The following is an 8,455-nucleotide window of genomic DNA, read 5'->3' as shown; positions in this document are numbered from 1 at the left end:
GTGGACGAGGGAAGTTTATATGGACAGACCCTCGTTCCCTCGATTTTGACCGAGGGAGCGAATCTGCTTCAAATGTACACTTCAGGCACCTATATGTCCCACAATGCAGTACGATTGGGACGTCACCACATATCTCGTCTAATCACCACCACACAGACAACTCTATGATATATTAATTATAATGTTTTAAATTTAAAACAACCCAAACACACCTATAAACATTTGGATGTTGCATTAAACAAATTATTAAAGGGAAAAAAATTTAAATAATAAATCAACTCCACAGCTGATTCCAAGTGATCAAGGGCTTAGGACGTTCCAGTTCAGCCCATTGCAGTTTCCGCCAGTAGTGGGCACTCGCAATGACGTACATCCGAGTGAACGAGACGAAGGGAAGTTAGCGAGTGAAGGGCATGACAATTTTGGACTGGAACGCAGCACTGGTCAGCCCCCAATCAGTCTGCGCAGAGCTGTATGAAGTCGAACAAGCCTATTGTGTGGCTGAACCTTAAAGCTCAAACCATTATGTCTAGAGAGGGGGAGCTGGACGTCAAGTTCCGCCTCTCCAGTAGGCTCCGCCCACAACACACATCATCACTGTTTAAAGCAAAAGGGGGTCCAACTCAGTACCTAATAAAGTGTCCACCTTATTACAAAGTGTTACTGAACAGTCATTCACCCAAATGTTCTATGTGTTACTTGTTGATTCTTTGTAAAATTGACTAACAATTTCAGAGTAAAAATTGTTTCTAGACCAATTGTCGGTTGGATCACATCACAGAGGAACAGAGAGAGCAAGTGACTTTGTACCCTGTTGAGTTGGTATCACCAAGCATCCGCTGGATCACTGAAGACACAAGTTAGTTTTTTTTTTCAACCTAGTTTTGTGAACTTATCCAGTCAACTGACTGCACTCTGCAATGCAGTGTAATCTGTTTGATTAGGAGCAATCTTGTTTTGGGTTGTTGATCCCACACCGCCTGGCTTTTGAAGTGTTTTAAGGTTCAAAGTCCTTAAAGTCACCAAATAGACTTTTTTTTTTGGCAAAATCAAGTCCTGTCCTGTATTTTGTCTTATTTAAAAAGCTGTTTCACTTAGATATGCGTCACAAGAAAAGATTATCACAACCCATCTTTAAAGTTGTAATTTAACGGAAGTAGTGACATCTTTTCCTCCATAATTTGACGCACATCTGAGTGGATTTACATTTTTTAAAAGTAGGACGGGGAGTCGGGACTTGTTCAGTCTATCGGTTGTTGATTGGATGGAGACAGATCTGAATGCAAATTTTGCAGTCGATTGTATGAAAGGGGCGGAGTTTAAGCAGACCAAATGATTGGAAAAGTCTGGCATTCGTCAACAGAGAGATGTCTTCACCAGAAGATGTTATTTTAATAAAAAATTACAAGGTCAAAAACATAATTTTTTTTTAATAATAATTCAACATTGAAAAAGAAAAATTACATTTAGAAAATCTATAGGGTGATTTCAATTTTCATTATGACTTTAAGGGGTATTTTTTCATTTCCAGAACCAAATTTTGGATGGTGAAAACATGTGGAACTGATCTTGATGATGGAATATGGGTTTTGGGTGGTAAGGTGGTCACCACCTTATAAGTGAAAAAAAGTGACAAAGTCATCCATAGTCAGAAAGGTGGAAGAGGAGACAGATGAATGATCTTCTGTGTCTGATCTTGTCTTGGTCGTAAGTGACCTCGGCTGCAGAAACAGAGGAGAAAGAAGCAAAGAGAGATTGATACATTTACCTTAAACCAAGTACATACTGAAAACAAGGACGTTTTTTTCCATTAGCCCTCTGTTAGTAGAACGGTGACTGTGCTGCCATGGCAACATGCAGCTATAGTTTCCCAAACCTGGGCTGTTGAGGTCATGTGACTGATAGAGTTAGAGCCAGGTGGCAAGACAGTGTTTGTGAATATGAAATTGAGAGATGTCTTCATGGTATTTACAGCAATAAAAAGATCATGGAGTGAATCTAATGCAAAATAAAGTACATAAAAGTATAAGATTTCATTTGTATTTATGCATTAGCTATCATGAACTACAAACAATACTTTTACAGCATATATTAATCTACATTATACTATAATAATATAATTAACAATAAACAAATAGTTTATATTTATAAACATACCGGCCACTTTATTAGGTACACCTGTTCAACTGCTCGTTAATGCAAATATCTAATCAGTCAATCACATGGCAGCACTCAGTGCATTTAAGTATGTAGAAAAGTTCAAACTAAGCATCAGAATCAGGAAGAAAGATGATTTAAAGGGGTCATAAACTGGATTATTTTATTATTTTATAATGTTTCCTGGGGTGCACTTATAATGTTAGTATAATTTTAACATAAAAAATTGTCATAATTTATAAATAAAAGGCATTTTTCCAAGCCTGATTTTAGCCTCTGATTTGAACGCTCTGTTTTAAGGGGCGTGTCTGCTGTGAGACTTCAGTGTAAACGCCCACTGCTGTGATTGGCTGACATGTTTGCATATGAAATAGCTAGTATTACATGTGGAACTCTCTCTAAAACTTTTACTACGTTTTTACAATAACAGCTATAGAGATTAAGGAATTGTGAAAAGTATTGGTCATAATGATCTATTCCCATCACATGAAAGGTTGCAGTGATGAGCACTGAGGCTGAGCAGATGACAGTCAGTTGATCGTGTATGAAATTACACCTCTGGCTTTCACCAAATAACAATACAAACACGATGTAAATACAGTAAAAGCGTCGTTGTACTTTACATTGTAACACCGTCATGATTTTGTGATGATTGATTTCAACGAGTTTTGGCAAGTGTCTAGATAAACTTGCGCTGTTTGATTGACAGCTGGGCAATTGGAAAGGGAGCGTTCTTTGATCGCTTTCTTTATACAATTTAATCACAGTTTAAATAAGATTATTTTCATCCTACTATGAAACGACGTGAAGTTGATTGTTTAGTCACTGATTTACTGATGAATAAACAGTACTGAACGATATTTTGAGAGATAATCTGTCTGAACTTGAATAATTACATCAGAAATCACTGATCACAGATCAGGCATTAGAATAAACATGACTACTTGCATGTTTGTGGCGTTGCTGGAAGATCCATATCGTAAAAGTCTTAAAGGGATAGTTCACTTTGAAATTAAATTTTGGTATGTTTTAGCTTACCTCAAGGGCATCCAAGATGTAGGTGTCTTTTTTTCTGCAGTAGTTTCAATTTTTATATTTTTAGGTCAAACCGTTCTTGTCTGTCAGTCATATAATGCAGGTCTATGGTCACTGTCTCAAAGAGCATGCACAGAGTCCAAATTAAAACAATTCCCCGTCGTCCAAATTAAACAATTCCCCATCGTAAGTACACATTGATGGCCTAAGACACGAAACGAGCGGTTTGTGTGAGAAAACGAACAGTATTTATATCGTTTTTACCAAGTGATCTGATCTGACGTGTACGCAGACTGGTGCATAGATATATACACACTAGATGTCGCCTTAAAGACATTCGTTCCAATGAACTGCCGTGGACAAGGCGACATCTAGTGTGTATATATCTATGCACCAGTCTGCGTACACGTCAGATCAGATCACTTGGACATGGCTGTGTATAAGTGGTAAAAACGATATAAATACTGTTCGTTTTCTCACACAAACCGCTCGTTTCGTGTCTTAGGCCATCAATGTGTACTTACGATGGGGAATTGTTTAATTTGGACGACGGGGAATTGTTTTAATTTGGACTCTGTGCATGCTCTTTGAGACAGTGACCATCGACCTGCATTATATGACTGACAGACAAGAACGGTTTGACCTAAAAATATCAAAATTGAAACTACTGCGGAAAAAAAGACACCTACATCTTGGATGCCCTTGAGGTAAGCTAAAACATACCAAAAATGTATTTCAAAGTGAACTATCCCTTTAAGCCTCTGCGAAATTTACCAAATAATCCACAGTGAAATCCACAGAATACAAACAAATAATGCACTGCTGAGACATTCACATTGTTGGGGGGAAACCCCCACTATCCTAGCATTAGGATCGTTTGGAATGTAATGGTATTGAATTGATCCTGTATCGATCTTTTCTCGTTCTCGTGTCACTCACTGTTCACGAACGCTCCAGTGGGCGGGGCCAAAGCTAAAGTGTGACGTCACACGTCTCCACTTTATAGATCCTGTCTTTGCTGGCCTTGGTTTCAATTAAAGCAGTTTTTGGAATAACAAGAAAGTTTTGAGTTTTAAAACTTACAGGGTAAGTTTACATTTTTATAGTATAACGAACTCTTAACTGTCAAAGGATCAAGGAACATTTAAATTTTCATTCTATGACCCCTTTAAGTGACTTTGAACATGGCATGGTGGTTTGTGCCAGACGGGCTGCTCTGAGTATTTCATAACCTGTTGATCTACTGGGATTTTCACGCACAACCATCTCTATAGGGTTTACAGAGTATGGTCCGAAAAAGAGCAAATATGCAGTGAGTGCCAGTTCTGTGCGCGAAAATGTTTTGTTGATCCCAGCACGCCCTGGAGATCTGCCAGCCTGCAGTTAAGATCTAACCCTGATTCAACACACCTGTCTGTAATTAAGTGGTCCAGTCCAGAACAGAGGTCTTCAACCCTGCTCCAGGAGACCCAGGGCAAAATCCAAACGGAAGTGAGCATCCCTCCTCCCTTTCGAAGGGTAGAGCTCTTGAAGTTGGGACTTTGGCGTGAGCAGGGCACTTGTGTACATATTATGTAGCAGTTTGAAACGCACTTAGCGGCGAAGGGAGCAATGAAAGAAAACGTAATTTAATGATTATTTCCACCTGGGATGTTCCCATGACAACGCAGCACGGTGTCCATCAGCTGAATATCTGTTCTTACGACAGAAATGTCTTATTATTGCTGTTACCATAGCGGTTGTAAAGAAATATATATATTTTTAAATATCTGTGTGTGAGTGTGTTTCTCCGCTCTCAACTTTAAAACTTGCTGTCTCATCTTTGGACCCTGCATTATACCTAACACTCTTCTTATGAAACTTATCTCAACATAACATGATGATAATATGTGAAATATATCACGAAGAACTAAACAAAACAACTTGAATGCCTTTGTGCTGGACTTGCCAAGGGTTTCTGAGGCCAGATGTTGTGGAAATTGAAATCTGGGACAAAACCATAAATTTTCTTGAGCTTTGGAGAGAAAAGGGGCGTTCAACACTGAAGCTTCATCTCAAAGCCTTTTTTTCTGGTCTAAGACACAATGTATTCAGAAATTCAGTTCATTGCGCACAATCCACAAGGTCACTCCTTTACAGTTTAATTGTTTTAGATAGGCCTACTTTGAAAGAAACGCACTCACACAAACACACTTTTGTCTTTTGATAAGACTTTTGTCTTGCCATATATAAAAGCATTTGTTTTAGTTCATTATTAATGGATTAATGGAATTTAGTTCATTATTATACACGCAAAACTGAACAAAAACATCCATATAATGATTCAAATTTTCTTTTTAGCTAAAAGCAATCCTCGGTTAAACTTTCTGTGTGTGTGTGTGTTAATCCTTGTATTTTAGTCCAGTAAATATTCTGTGAGATAGCTGATCTTCAAAAAAAACTAAAACCTGTTTATCCGGTCAGAACAGAACACCACCGCCACCTGCTGGACCATTGATGCACTGCTAAACCACCTACGTGAACGCGCACTGAACATCACGACTGAGTTTTTCCTGAAAATTCGATGGCAGCAACTACTTAAACGGGGAAGCCACAACCAGATTCACAGAAAATAAAGAACAAACATGCGCAGATAAAGCACACACGCTGTGCCCTTTGTTGATCAAATATAAGTCTGTCATATTTTGACACTGCAAAAATATTGAATATTATAATTTCCATGGCAAAGGAAATAAAATTCTTTGGAAACTTTAAATGAACTTTGAAAAAGGTGACAAACTTTCGGTTTCAATAACTCAATACTTGAAACAAATGAGAAAATATGAGAGTGAAATATTTGTTAAATGAGATTATTTCATGTTCATACTTAATTACATGCTTTGTTATTATTCAGATTTAATAAGGCATAAGAAAATAGACTTTATCCCTATAATCTCCAAAAATAAGGAATTCATTATCTTAAATCTATTTACATTCCCAAAATAAATAGAGGATATTAAAATGCTAGAATTTTCATCTTTTTTTTTTTCATCTACATTTTTAACCATGTTTCACTTTCTCGTTTAAAGTGACAAGCTAACCAACTACCTGGTTCTAAACCACAGTTTGGGTTGAAATGGTTTTATACTTTTATATATATATTATTATTCAGCAAGAACATGAATTCTTCAAAAGAAACAGTAAAGACATGTAGGCTTAAATGTTACAAATTATTTATAGGGGAGACCGGGGACAGTTGCAACACTTTTTGCATTTCTCTGAGTTACTCAGAGACTATTTGGACTAGACCAACCAAATTTGTATATATTAAACTTGCATCTGTCTGCTAATTACCCATACCATTTAAAGATGATTACATATGACATATCGTTCACAGTATTTATTTGAATGGAAAAAGCCAGATGTTGCAACTAACCCCAACCCATGGGACAGTTGCAACACAACCAGGGACGGTTGCAACATGTTAAAAATACCTTAAATTTCGCTAATTAACTTTAGCTTTTTGTCTCAATGAGCATAGAATTCTGAAAATATGAAATGTTTTAGGCCTACTATACTATTATAGTATTATTTTTTTATACAATAATATTATTGTAGCCTATTATTTATTTATTTATTTATTTAGTCATATTTATCAAATAACAGTTATTGAGTTTTGTTTGTTTATGTGTAGAACATAGGCATAGATTCAGTGTGCAGGTGTTACAGATGCTATTCAATCTCTCCATATTTCAGGGTCAGTGCCCAACCCTATCAGCCATGACAGAACATCATATGCCTGCTAGACACACATGCTAAATAAAAACCATGTCACTTAGAAGTCAACAACAAAACAATAATTCAAACTAAGTAAGTTTTGATTAATTCATACAAAATGTTAGGACAGTATGACAAAAATACATCTCATGAAAAAATTTACTAAATTTACAGCAGATGTTGAATATGTCTTCTGTCTTCTTGGTGGCGGGTGGGTCTCTAACTGTGCATGTGCAGTGTCATTACTCTGGCATGTTTCTGATTGAAGGAATAAGACTTGTTGCAACTGTCCCCTGTCTCCCCTAGGCCTATTTCAAATTAACCCATTTGTGCCCAATTTTTTCTGAATGGTTTCATGCATAGTTGTGTTAATAGTGTCCTATGTGAACATGTTCTGCATTTATTTTACCGAGGTTTATTTTATTTTTATTTTTTTTAATCGTATTTGAATGTGCGGCAACTATAGTTGCCGGTGGGCAAATATGTTGTATGCATCCCCTCAATGTCAAATATGAATAGCAGGAGAACATTTGGCATCTGTCTCAAAATTACTGCTTTCAACAGATCAATCTTTTTTTTATAAACAAATTTATTATGTATAAAAGTCGAAGAATATTTTATGTGAACCCAAAAAAATCTGCATTTACTGTATCTTAAAATCTCTGAATATGAAAACACAACAAACAACAAATCCATTTTTTTAACCCCTGTGTGCTGTTCAGGGTCTTTTTGACCCACATTTCTAACTTTCATTCATGGGGATAACATGGATAATTTGACATGGTTTAGTGAAAGATTTTTTGCCCATCTTTTGGAAAATGCAGTTTTAAAAGTAACAAATTATCACTTTAACCAGTAGATGGCTGCAGAGCTCCACTATTTACTATTTGACTAACTGAAATACACCTTTTCACAAGGTTTTCCAGTTGTATTCATATCTACATATAATGAAATCACAATAATAACAATAAAAGTTACTTTTTGTCAAAGTTTAGGCATTTTTTGTACTGGAAAAAAATCTGTTTTTCAATAATGTTATATTATGAGTAGAATCAAATGAATTTTGTCAATGGACAAAATTCATCCTCAAAATCAGAAACAATAGAATCATATGGAAAACGGATGTTTGAAATAAATGATGAACTCTAAAGACTCCAACTTTTCTCTTTGTAACATCCTGATCAGGTTTGATTCGAATCATAATATAACATTATTGAAAAACTGATTTTTTTTTTCAGTACAAAAACTGCTAAACTTTGACAAAAAGTAACTTCTATTGTTATAATTGTGATTTCATAATTTGTAGATATGAGTCTAACTGGAAGAACTTGTGAAAATATGTCTTTTAGTTTTAAACTTTTAGTACGTTTAGAGCTCTGCAGCCATCTACTGGTTAAAGTGATTTTATTTGTATTTTTTCAACTTTTAAAACTGCATTTTCCAAAATATGGGCAACAAATCTTACACTAAATCATGTCAAATTATCCATGTTATCCCCATGAATGAA

This window comes from Leuciscus leuciscus (genome assembly GCF_965113295.1).
Source record: "Leuciscus leuciscus genome assembly, chromosome: 22".
NCBI lineage: Eukaryota > Metazoa > Chordata > Actinopteri > Cypriniformes > Leuciscidae > Leuciscus > Leuciscus leuciscus.
The sequence above is the reverse complement of the archived record's forward strand: the minus strand, read 5'-3'. Positions refer to the sequence as shown.